We start from the raw sequence: 12,503 nt of genomic DNA, 5'->3' as shown, positions 1-12,503 counted from the left end.
TGTTATTTCTCTGCATTGTATGTGACTGTGCTAGCGCTGCTGCCTGTAACTTTATCTTCTCAAAACTGTCAGCTTTATTACTGTCCGTGTTCTTTCTGCTAAAGCCCTTGCAGTGCGGTGCTGCAGGGTGGTCTCTCGCCTATTTAATACTTAATTGGTGAGAGAGGTCACATACGTGGTGCCATCATGTCTGAAAGTGATTTTCCCCTCCGGCTACAGTGTACCACGTGCAAAGTACCGTTAGCGGAGGGGGAGGGTAGCGCGGAGGGCCTTTGCCGGCAGTGTTTGTCCATGGCGCGGTACAGGAGCCGCCCTGGGCTTGTTTCGCTCAGGCGTTAACAGCTTTAGTGGGCCAGTTAGCTCCGTAGCCCGCGTTTACTCCGATGGGTTTGTCCCAGCAGTCTGTGGTGTCGTCACCCATGCAGGGGTTCCCACGACAATTGGTGGTACCCCACAGTCTCCCTATTTCCCCGCTCCCGGGTTCTCAGGAGCCAGCGTGGGTTAACTCCCTGACGAGTTCTGTACAGCACTTGTCGGATGTGTTGCAAGGGGAGTCTGTGATGCGGCCTCATAAAAGGCCGGTGGCGTCTCTGTCCGCTCCTTATGAGGATGACGAAGGGACGTCTGATGATGGGGAGATTCTGGATCCTTACGATCAGGAACCTCTCCATACTAAGGACGCTGATGCTAAGTCCAAAGTATATATTCCTGGACTTATTCGGGCGGTCCGCACAGCCTTGGTGATTGAGGACGAAGTTCCCCCAGCGGCTAAATCTAAGTATGCCTTTTTCAAAGATGTGAAGGGCGATGCCACAGTCTTTCCTCTTTCGGGTCAGTTGGTGGACCATTTAGAGGAGGCATGGAAACAACCTGGCAAAAGATACCAGCCGCAGAGACGCCTGGCGGTGGCTTATCCGTTCGCGGATAATTATTTTGCTAAGTGGGAATCCCCTCCACAGGTGGATTCTCACGTGACCCGTCTTGTCCGTAGTGCCACATTGCCGATGCCATCCATGTCCTCCCTTAAGGATGCTACGGACCGCAAGGTAGAAATCTGCCTGAAGTCCGCTTATTCCCTTGCAGGGGGGGCAGCACGGCCGGCTATGGCCATTTGCTGGGTTGCCAGAGCGATGGAGCACTGGGCGGATTCATTAGAGGCTTCTCTTGAATCCGACTGTCCGGCCGAACAGGCGGAGTTGATTGGCAATCTCCGTGATTCGGCCACCTACATCAACGAGGCGGCTTTAGACATTAGTACTCTGGTGTCTAGAATTTCTTCAGCAGCGGTAGCAGCTCGTCGCACCTTGTGGCTGCGATCCTGGAAGGCGGACGCAGATTCCAAGAAAGGTCTGGAAACGTTGCCGTTTACCGGAGAAGTTCTCTTCGGTCCGGATCTGGATAAGATTGTGGCCACGCTGGCGGCAGCCAAATCTGCTTGTCTCCCGTCGGCCGCTGCTCCTTCTGGTTCTGGACCATCGTCCTTTCGGTCATCTAGGGCCCAGGGCAGGCCCAAACCACAGTCGTTTCCTCGACAGGCTGGCCCTAAGAAATCGGTCAAGCCCCGGAAACAGGCATGGAGTACCAGACGTCCGGCCCCCAAGCCAGATGACAAGCCTGCGGCCTGACGGTCCGGGCCTCCCTTTGGGGGATCCCAGGGTGGGAGGCCGCCTGCTGCAGTTCTCCCGGTGTTGGTCGTTCACTACGACAGACACTTGGGTTCTGGAGGTGGTCTCCCACGGGTACGCCCTCTCCTTCCGGCACAGACCCCCGGCTCGATTCTTCACCACGGGTCTACCATCAGACCGGAACAAGGCTACGGAGCTGCGGAAGGTATTGCACACTATGCTCCAGGCTGGAGTTATAGTGCCTGTTCCATTCTCCCAGAGGGGCCAGGGTTTCTATTCAAATCTATTTTTGGTACAGAAACCCAATGGGTCATATCGTCCGATTCTCAACCTCAAAGCACTCAACAAGTCTTTGCGGGTCCCAAAGTTTCGGATGGAGACCCTACGGTCCATCATTCTGGCGCTGGAACCTGGGGACTACATGGTGTCATTGGACATACAGGACGCTTACCTGCATGTCCCTATTCTTTTGCGCCATCAAGAGTTCCTTCGGTTTGCAATCCGCAGCGACCACTTCCAGTTTCAGGCCTTACCTTTTGGCCTGGCGACAGCACCACGTGTTTTCACCAAGGTGATGGCGGTCATGGCGGCTTCTCTGCGGCTGCAAGGAGTCCGCATGTTGCCGTACTTGGACGACCTGTTATTGGTGGCAGGATCTCCAGAGCTCCTGTTACACCACTTGGACCTGACCATTGCACTGCTGCAATGGCACGGCTGGCTAATCAACTGGCAGAAGTCCACTCTAATCCCGTCTCGGAGGATTCTGCATCTTGGAGCCTTATTGGACTCGGGACAGCAAAGGATCTTCGTGACGGAGGACAAGATCTCTGCTTTACAGTCAAGGGTGCGCAGTTGTGTGCACAGCCGCCGGGTGTCCTTACACTCGGCGATGAGGTTACTGGGCTCCATGGTGTCGGTGTTCGACATGGTGGAATACGCCCAGTTTCACTCCAGACCTCTGCAGCACCTGATCCTGTCCAAGTGGAACGGGCTGCCTCAGTCTCTGAAGTTCCAGACGATTGTGCTCACCCCGGAGGTTCGCCTGTCCCTTGCGTGGTGGTTAAAGACGACCCACCTCAACAAGGGACATCCGTTCTGGGTTCCAAATTGGGTCCTGTTGACAACGGACGCCAGTCTCTCGGGCTGGGGAGCAGTTTCGGGTCCACACTTGTTCCAGGGCAGGTGGACGCCGACAGAAGCGGAGCTTCCAATAAATATCTTGGAACTCCGTGCGGTCTTCAATGCTCTCCTGCAGGCACAGCGGTTTCTCCAGGGTCACCCGGTGCAGGTCCAGTCGGACAACGCTACCACCGTGGCCTACATAAACAGGCAAGGAGGAACTCGCAGTCGGGCGGCTCTCGTAGAGGTCTCTCGGATCCTGGTTTGGGCGGAGCGCAATCTTCCGGCCATATCAGCGGTCTTCATCCCGGGAGTGCTAAATTGGGAGGCGGACTTTCTAAGTCGCCAGGACGTTCATCCAGGGGAATGGTCCCTGCACCCGGACGTTTTTCAACTACTGGTGGACAGGTGGGGTCTTCCAGAAATCGACCTCATGGCGTCCCGGCACAACAACAAGTTGCCGGTGTACGGGTCTCGCACAAGAGACGAAGGGGCGTCTCTGGTGGATGCTCTGTCCGTCCGGTGGATGTTCCGGTTCGCATACCTGTTCCCTCCGGTCTCCCTTCTTCCACGGGTAATCCGGAAATTCAAACAGGAAGGAGGGACGCTCCTGTTGATAGCTCCCGCGTGGCCCAGACGGCACTGGTTCTCAGACCTTCAGGGTCTGTCCGTGGACAGTCCTCTTCGGTTACCTTCTGTCTCAGGGTCCTTGCCTTCACCCGGACCTGACTCGGCTGTCTTTGACGGCGTGGCTGTTGAGACAGCCATGCTGAGGTCCCGGGGGTTTTCCAGCTCTGTGGTGCGTACCATGTTACGAGCTCGGAAACCGTCTTCCGCGAGGATATACCATCGCGTGTGGCATACGTTCTTCCAGTGGTGTCGACCGAGAGGTTATGCACCGAAGGAGTTTCGTCTGTCTCGGATTCTCGCCTTCCTGCAAGCGGGACTAGATCATGGGCTTCGCCTTGCTTCTTTGAAGGTACAGGTTTCGGCCCTATATGTCTGGTTTCACCGTAGGATTGCTACAATCCCGGATGTGCGCACCTTTATGCAAGGTGTTCTCCGTATTCAGCCGCCCTTTGTTCCACCTGTGGCGCCTTGGGATTTGGCTGTGGTCCTGAGGGCTCTCCAAGGACCGCCGTTTGAACCACTGGGCTCAGTGGATATTAAATGGCTAACAGCTAAGACTGTTTTCCTTCTGGCTATTGCTTCGGCCAGACGTGTTTCTGAGTTAGGGGCTCTTTCTTGTAGACCCCCTTTCTTGGTTTTTCATGGGAACAGGGCAGTGCTCCGCACTCGGCCCGAGTTTCTTCCCAAAGTTGTTTCCCAGTTTCATGTTAACGAGGAAATAGTTGTTCCGGCCTTTAACTCACCGGGTCTTTCCGTGGGTGAGGCCTCTTTGGATGTTGTGCGGGCCTTAAGGACTTATGTTGACCGCACTTCTATGTTTAGGAAGTCGGACGCTTTGTTTGTCCTCTATGGCTTCCGTAAAAAGGGTTGGCCTGCTTCAAAGCAAACTTTGGCAGCCTGGATCCGTATGGCTATTTCTGAAGCTTATCTTCATGAAGGCCTACCGGTCCCTCCTTCTCTGAAGGCTCATTCCACTAGGTCTGTGGGTCCTTCGTGGGCAGCTCGACGTGGTGCCTCGGCAGTTCAGATCTGCAAGGCTGCTACGTGGTCTTCTGTCCATACCTTCGTGAGGTATTACAGGTTTGACACCTTCGCCTCTCAGGATGCTTCCTTCGGGCGGCGGATTCTCCTTTCTGCACAGGAGCGTCCCCACCCTTAAAGGATACTGCTTTGGGACATCCCCAAGGTATCCTGTGGATACCCTATGGACCCTGAAGTAGAAAATATGAGATATGGTAAGAACTTACCCTTGTTATCTCTATTTCTACGAAGTCCATAGGGTTCCACAGGACTCCCGCCCTGTCGCACCTGTGCTGCAGATGGGCTTTGCTCTGGTCACAGGTTTTTACGTCTCCCTCTGGTGAGAATGTGATTCTTGTATGTGTCCAGATCTTTGTTCTCTCTCTTCCTTCTCCTCCTCCGGCCTATGGCTTGGTAACTAACTGAGGTGCCTTGGCCCGGGGGCGGGGTATAGGAGGGGGACCTAGTGCATCCTGGGAGGCTGAAAGCTTAACTCTTTGGTGCCCTGCGACTGACGTCACACCTATACCCCAAGGTATCCTGTGGAACCCTATGGACTTCGTAGAAATAGAGATAACAAGGGTAAGTTCTTACCATATCTCATATTTTAATGCAACTAATATTTTAATGTCCTTTTAAGCACTGTACTTATTTGTGTGCACATATCTAAAGGCATTTTGGTGTATTTGTGTCTTACTTCCTTCTACGTAATGAAAGATATGTAGTAATAACTTTACGAGCAGCACTGCTTTAAGCCACCTCTCAGTACACCTGCGAATCCATGTTATATTAGGAACATCACTTAACCATTAATAAAGGCGCTATTTATCAATATGTCCCACAACCACTGTTACCTGTCATTTTGTATTGTTGCAGTGTTATACAGTATATGTGAATGCTTTTACTATTTATCAATTATAAAATGCTGGCGATGTCTATCGTTATTTGCCTGCTCGCTGATCTTCTCCCCTAGGTCATTGACGTCCACACATCCACTGGGCAGCACAGACAGTGTAATGGTTAGCATTACTGCCTCACAGCACTGAGGTCATAGGTTCACTTCCCACTACGGCCATAACTGTGTGGAGTTTGTATATTCTCTCTGCTTGTGTGGGTTTCCTCCGGGTGCTCCGGTTTACTCCCACATTCCAAAAATATGCTGGTAGGTTAATTGGCTCCCCCCCAAAAAATGTAACCCTAGTGTGCATGTACAGATCCATTGCAGCCTCCCTACAATGCCTGATTCTGCTGTCCATATAGAGCTCTATGGGGTGGCGGTAAGTAAATGAATCAAAGTCAGAGAAATCTCTGATTTCCCCGTATTTAATGTATTGATAAATGGCGCAAAGCAGAGAAGGAGTCGTTTTCCTGTGGCTTCGCCGGAAAGTAGAACTTTACTGCTTCATAAGTACGGCCCTAAATGTTTTGCTTTTCAAACGAAGAGGCTCCTTTATCAACAAGTTTTATCATACGCAACGAGTGCTAAAACTCGTCAGGTATGATAATGGTGCTCCAGCCAATCACCTCCTAACTGTCATCTGTTGGAAAATGACAGCTGGGATCTGATTGGCTGGAGCGCCATTTATCGTACGCAACGAGTTTTAATACTCGATAAATGGGCCCCTAAATCTTGTGGTAATGGGTCTAGCTGGCAGATCATTGCCCCTACCACGCATGAATTAGCAGTCGTCATCACTGCGCACACCCATGCACACTTCCACGTTCTGACCCCTAAGTAATTTTAAAAGTGAAAATGAAAACAATGATTGTATATTGACCACAAGTGGTTAATCAGGCAAAGAATCTGAAGCTTTCAGAAAGTGAAAAAGGGCGAAACAATCTAGATTTCAGAGCAGAGCCGAGAGAAAACTTGCAGCTGTGTAAGCTCCAGTCTGTGTCTCTACCTGTAACCCCCCCCTGGTGCGCTCTGCATTCTCATCACGCCAGCTTCCTCACCCCCCTCCTTCTCCCTCTCCCATTTTCCTTGCCAGCGAGGCCAGCTTGCGAATTGACTCATCAAACTGCTGTTTCTGCTGTTGTAGACGGGAGAGTGAGGATCCTGCCTCGGACAGTTCCCCAGCAGGGATCTGCTCTTTGCCCGTCTTTCCTGCCCAGCATGCGCTCGCCATGCTAATCACACACTCTCTGGAGCTAGAGATGTGCCAGCGTAGGTACAGCTGCAAAGTGCCTGGAACACAAGTTTATGATACTAGTGCGTGACTGAGAATGCCATAATTCCTAGCTATTCGGTACCAAGACCCTGCAGTATGGGTCCTTCTTTATTGCTGTATATCGCAGCATTACACAGGTCCCAATTCTGAGTCAGAAGGCAGGTGGAAATGTGGACGGATCTTCCGGATAACTGCGCACTGCAGTTAAATCGGCGATTACGTAGGCATACACACACAGATGTAATTTGCAAGTGCCTATGGATTGACCTGTCCTTGATGGACTAATCTTTCAGTGAAATGGGTGTTTCTGGGCAACGACCATGCAAACTGTTCTGTCTCGTATCTTAGTAGTGTCGTGGGCGTGTAAGCCGGGGAATCGGTATGACATACCGCCGGACATAAGCCCGGCGGATGTAATACCGACGACGGAAGGCAGAATACTGAAGAGCCCGACAGGGTAAGTATATTAACTATCCCTAACCCTCTCCCCCCCCCTAACCCTAACCCTCCCTTAGGGTTGCCTAACCCTAACCTCCCCAGTGCCTAACCCTAACTGCCCCCCCAGAGGTGCCTAAACCTAACCCTCCCGGGGGATGCCTAACCCTAACCTCCCCCTGGGGGTGCCTAACCCCCCCTTCCCCTAGCCTAACCCTCCCGAGGGGGTGCCTAACCCTAAGTCCCACGGGAGCCCCTAAACCTAACCCCCCCCGCGGCTGTCTGCTCCCGACACCCGGCTTACCTTCGTTTCGGTATGCTGGGCGTCCGGATTTCGGTGGGTGGATAATGATAGGTGTTGGGATTTCGACACCTATCATTAGTCCCATGCCGGGACAGATGTGTCCTCACTCGTCTTTGCTGCAGTCGCGATAAACTTGGCACGCCTGGTCCTGTGAGACTCTGCTAGCATCGGGTGTCCTTTTTTTTTTTGGTACTTTTTTGACGAAAATGTGTCTAAGTCACAATGTGATGTGACTAGGACACACCGGGAGACTCTGCTGATTACTTTGATATGCGACACTTGTATATTTGTGTGCGACTCTGAATCTGTATATGAAGTGGTCGCGTTTTTTTGCCACGCCAAGTTCCGTTTACGTTCTCAGTCGCACACAGATATACAAGTGTCGCATATCAAATGAATCAGCATCGCATTGTGAAGTAGACACACATTCAGGCGGTGAAGACGTTCGGCGCCAGCAGTCGCACTGGATCTGGCCACTCACTCCCGCCAGGTGTCTCGGGCATCATGCCGTATTGAGGCTAGATGTATGAGGGCACATCTGTAAATAATTCAATTACAAGGTCTTTGGAGCAGCGTCATCATCCTCTTTCTTCCTTTTGTTTCTTCCATTTCAAAGAAGCTTCCTTTCTCTCTGTGTTACAGTGTGCCACCTGCAGTTATCAGCTGGGCAAAGGGCTGCACATGCTATAAGCAATTTCATGGCCAGTGCCAGCTTCTCCTTAGCGGGGAGAAGTCATTTTTTATGAAAACTAAAGTTATGTTGTTGGTGTGTCCCAAGGCTTCAGTCAGCTTGTGATGGTCCTCAGGTCAGGGGTGTTTCTAGAGAGGAGAGGGCCCGTGTGCAGTCTCCGACACGGGCCCCCTCCTCTCCGCCCGGCGGCCGGCAACGCACTGAGCTGTGCGCGGCCAGCGCTCGAGTTATAGACTCTGGGCACTAGAGTGTGCCCAGAGTCTATAATGAATGCACAGGTCACCGGGAAAATGGCCGTGGCGGCCATTTTCCCTGTACTGTGCATGCTCAAACGACGGGAAAATGGCCGCCGCGGCCATTTTCCAGTCGTTTTACAGCGCCTGACCCCCGCACTGACGTGGGACTCCGGAGAGGTAAGTATTATTATGGGTGCATGGTGTGCGTTGCGGGGCCCCCCTGGACCCAGGGGTCCGTGTTTCCCGCACACCCATTATACATACGCCCCTGCCTCAGGGCATTGGGTGAATATGATCTTTACATCTTCTAATATAGCCAACATGCAGAGGCTGGATGGCAACATTTGTCCCATGGCAATGGTCCAACAGCGTAGCCCAGTGTGTGCCACAGCCAGCAGATAAATAACCAAGCTACAAAGGGGGAAACGGGTGCCTAGCACTAGACCACCCCACACCCCCTCCCCCTTATTAATACATAAGGAAAAAGCCCATGTGAGGGACGTGGTACTGTGAACTTAATCACAAAAAGCTGCTGTCACTGCATCGTAGCACTATGAATGCTGATTGAGAGTTCCTGGCAGATATACAAGTGTCACATATCAAATTGATCAGCAACAGTCTCCTGGTGCGTCCTAGTCGCATCGCATTGCGACAAGCTAGGTACACATGAGATGACTGGCAAACGATGCAATGTCGTCAAGGATTTCCCCTGAACTTCAGGGAAACGATCTAGTGCATCCACACTATGCAATCTACGAAACGACCAAGCGATATATCGTGCGTCATTTGGTGGTTACATCGTTAACTATACAATATAACGATATCGCCTGCTCATTTGGTAGAGCGTACACACTGCACAATCTGCAGGGAATCGTTAACGAGATTGACAGATATTCCTGCATGTACAGAAGATCTGAAGATGCGATGAACGGCGCCGTGGGACCGTGCATACTGCGTACACACTGAACGATTTGTCGTTCCGATGCTTTGGAATCGGCCAGATCGTTCAAAATATCGTCTAGTGTGTAGGGGCCTTTAGACACCAGTAGAGTCTGATGGGACCAGGCGTGCCGAGAGGGGCTGTTTGTTGCGACTGCAGCAAAGCCGAGTGAGGGCACAGCTGTAATTGTCTCGCTGCTATAGACGCCATCATTTCCTTTACTTTTTTTTTTTTTCAAATATCTTTATTTAAAGTATTACAAACAGGTAACATTACATATACATATGATTACACTTTGCTTGTTGAAGGGATAAAAACACTTGTACTTTATAGGGACTGATTCTGACTCGGACAGATCTCTTTGCTTGGACGCAAATTATGAGTTTGTGCGTACAGCGCAGGCACAGATGCAAATTTACGCATTTTTGTGTGTCTCCATCTTATTGTGGGACTGACGGAACTTGGCCGGATCTGTCTCTCCATGAAATTGGACCGTTTGGGCGGGCACTGGCCGGTGACGATCACATGAGCCAGTTTGACTTGTGGGAGCGCCATGGGAGTGTATCAGCAGCTCTGTGCGATTCTAAGCCGTGCGTTCGTGAAGCCTGTCTCTGGTGGACCTCTTGCACCTAATCATGACGTCATTAGTTTCCGATTTGTCCCGCGGCCTGTGGGTGTGACGAGGGAGCGCCATGAGGCCACACCCCTTTTTACAATGCCACGCCCTTTTTCGGACAGGTACGCCGAGTCCCAGATTTGATCCTGAGATTGTTGGAGGTATGCTTAAGGTACATGCAACTGAGAATACAGAAGAGGAGACTTAACGGCAGATGTGTATTCACATACAGGCAACTTTTACGTCTTACTCTACTGTACATCACTGCACTGGTGTGTGATTATGTGGGCTTAGCAATAAAACAGCCAGTGTGAGTGCACTGAACAACTCTAATATAGCATGGAAGCAGCCCTAAGCTACTAAAGAAACAATGATGACTAATGAAGCATACAACAATATAACAAGTAACCAGATCGTGTGTATAACATCATAGCATACCATCACTAACAAGTCCTGAGACTGTCAGAGAGGGAATCTGAATAAATATCACAGGCACAGTGCTGTATACGAGCATAGTGTGAAACATATCACTGTTCAGCTGCCGGTATTTCATACCCATTTCGTAGGATGTAGTTATATTGCCGATGGACGGGATGCCGGGCGTCCATATACCGACGCCGGGATCCCGCCACCCGTCATAATGCCAACGCCAATAGCCCAAAGGAGAACAGGATACTGGCGTCAGCATCCCGAACCGCCGCAATCCCGATCGTCCGGACAGGTAGGTATTGTCCCTTTCCTCGGGGAAAGGGGGGGTTAGGATTAGGGAACCCTGGGGGGGAATTAAGCTTAGGCACCCCCCTGGGAGGGTTAGGGTTTGCCTCCGTGGGGGAGGTTAGGGTTAGGCACCACCAAGGGAGGGTTAGGGGGGGAGAGGGGAGGGATAGGGTACTTAACATTCTCCGTCGGGATCTTCATCTGTCGGGCTTCCAGGGTCGGGATTTGAACTGTCCAGCTGCCGGTATTTCATACCCATTCCAAATGTATGCGGTGACTAGAGGAGCAGTTGGTCTCCTTAGCGCTGTCTGTAGTCACGTGGGCAGCGCTGGCTGTAGTCACGCGGGGCTTCCGGCATTTGTGCGTTCCAAGATGTGGAACGCATGGTACTTCCGGTTCGGCGGTGTTAGTGGAGTTTAACTATTGTTTAGGTATGTGGGTACTTTTGATGCACTATCCTGGCACAAGTTACCACGCTGGGTACCTCTAGAGTTGTACATATATAGTGTTATTTACACTGGTTTCAGCATGTTATTGTTAGCCGGGTTACTTCCGGGTGTGTAACCTGGTGCCCCAGGTGTGAAGCATTTACAATCAGTGAGGGTATAGAAGCTGGCTCTGTGGGAGTGAGTGATGGTAGCTGTGGTGGTAGCTGTGCTGTCTTTATGTGCTGGGTCCTGACAAAGGACACATTATGGTTGTGGGTTGAATAAAAAGAATTTTGGTGAGTGCCATTTTACTGGAATTTCTATGTGTATAGATAGATATAACGGACAGACATAATGAAGCACTGATTTATAGCCAGCTTGAAAAAAGTGACCAATGACGCAAATCCTGAAGAGGTTGAATATACTGGCGTCGGCATCCCAACTGCCGACATCCCGAAGGTAAGTATCCGGTTTGCCTGGGAATGGGGGTGGTAGGTTTAGGCACCCCTGGGGGGGATTAGGGATAGGCACCCCTCAGGAGGGTAAGGGTTAGGCTGCGGGGAAGGGGGGTTAGGGTTAGACACCCCCGAGGGGAGGCTAGGGTTAGGCACCACCCCGGGAGGGTAGGTTTAGGGTGCAGGAAGGGAGGGTTAGGGTTAGGCACCACCCCGGGAGGGTAGGTTTAGGGTGCAGGAAGGGAGGGTTAGGCACCACCCAGGGAAGGTAGGTTTAGGGGGCAGGAAGGAAGGGTTAGAGTTAGGCACCACCGGGGGGAGGTTAGGGTTAGGCACCCCCCAGGGAGGTTAGGGTTAGGCACCACCAAGGGAGGGCTAGGGTTAGGGGTGGGAGAGGATTAGGATACTTAACAGCCATAGTCGAGATTTTCAACAGTCGGGCTTCTGGTGTCTGTATTTGAACCTGAGGCTATTCAGCCACTGAGATATCATACTCAACCCCTTTTCAGGAAAGAAATGCTGCAACAAGGAGTGAAGATGTTCACTCAGCAGCATTAAGTAGCGATTAGCATAGACCTTGCCTCCTAGGTTCATGACTGCATCCAAACCATGCCAGGAAAATGTATTCCACAGCATTACCGAGCTACCAAAGCCCTGTGACAGGTGCAAGGTGCTAGAATGAACACTACGTACACAATGCCCGATCAGGTGTACGACGGCACAATATACCATTACATGCTGCATGTAGCAGCATGGCGTCATCCATCGCGCTATCCCATCTGCTGTGCAGCACTGCAGATAGGACAATGCGATGACGACCATCGCGAGTGGTGAATTGGGCGTGCACACTGCACGACCCGTATGATATATCGTTCCGATGACAGAACGATATATATCGTACGACGGATCGTTTAGTGTGTACCCAGCATTAGGGTTGTAGAGTTCCTTAGGATGGCCCCACGGGTGTACCCATCCATTTGTCAAGAACGTGGTGAAGAACTGATATTCCTTCCATGTGACCTTCCTCCGCTGCCCGGCGGTCCATTCCTGCGTGCTTCATACCGCTGCTCTCACAAACGTGCGCTTTATGATTTATGCAGTGTTTGCACTTCAACC

The 12,503-nt window shown here is 51.5% G+C and overlaps 1 protein-coding gene across 1 annotated transcript in view; it reads left to right on the top strand.

Annotated features, from left to right (window-relative positions):
• The window catches only part of LOC148473792 (transmembrane protein 263-like), a 238,701-nt gene that overhangs the window by 39,382 nt on the left and 186,816 nt on the right, over nt 1-12,503 (top strand). The gene's annotated exons all lie outside the window — the stretch shown is intronic.

This window comes from Taudactylus pleione, unplaced genomic scaffold (genome assembly GCF_031769625.1).
Source record: "Taudactylus pleione unplaced genomic scaffold, aTauple2 ptg000911l, whole genome shotgun sequence".
NCBI classification, from domain to species: domain Eukaryota; kingdom Metazoa; phylum Chordata; class Amphibia; order Anura; family Myobatrachidae; genus Taudactylus; species Taudactylus pleione.
Note: the sequence above shows the minus strand (reverse complement) of the source record. Positions and strands in the feature narration are given on the sequence as shown.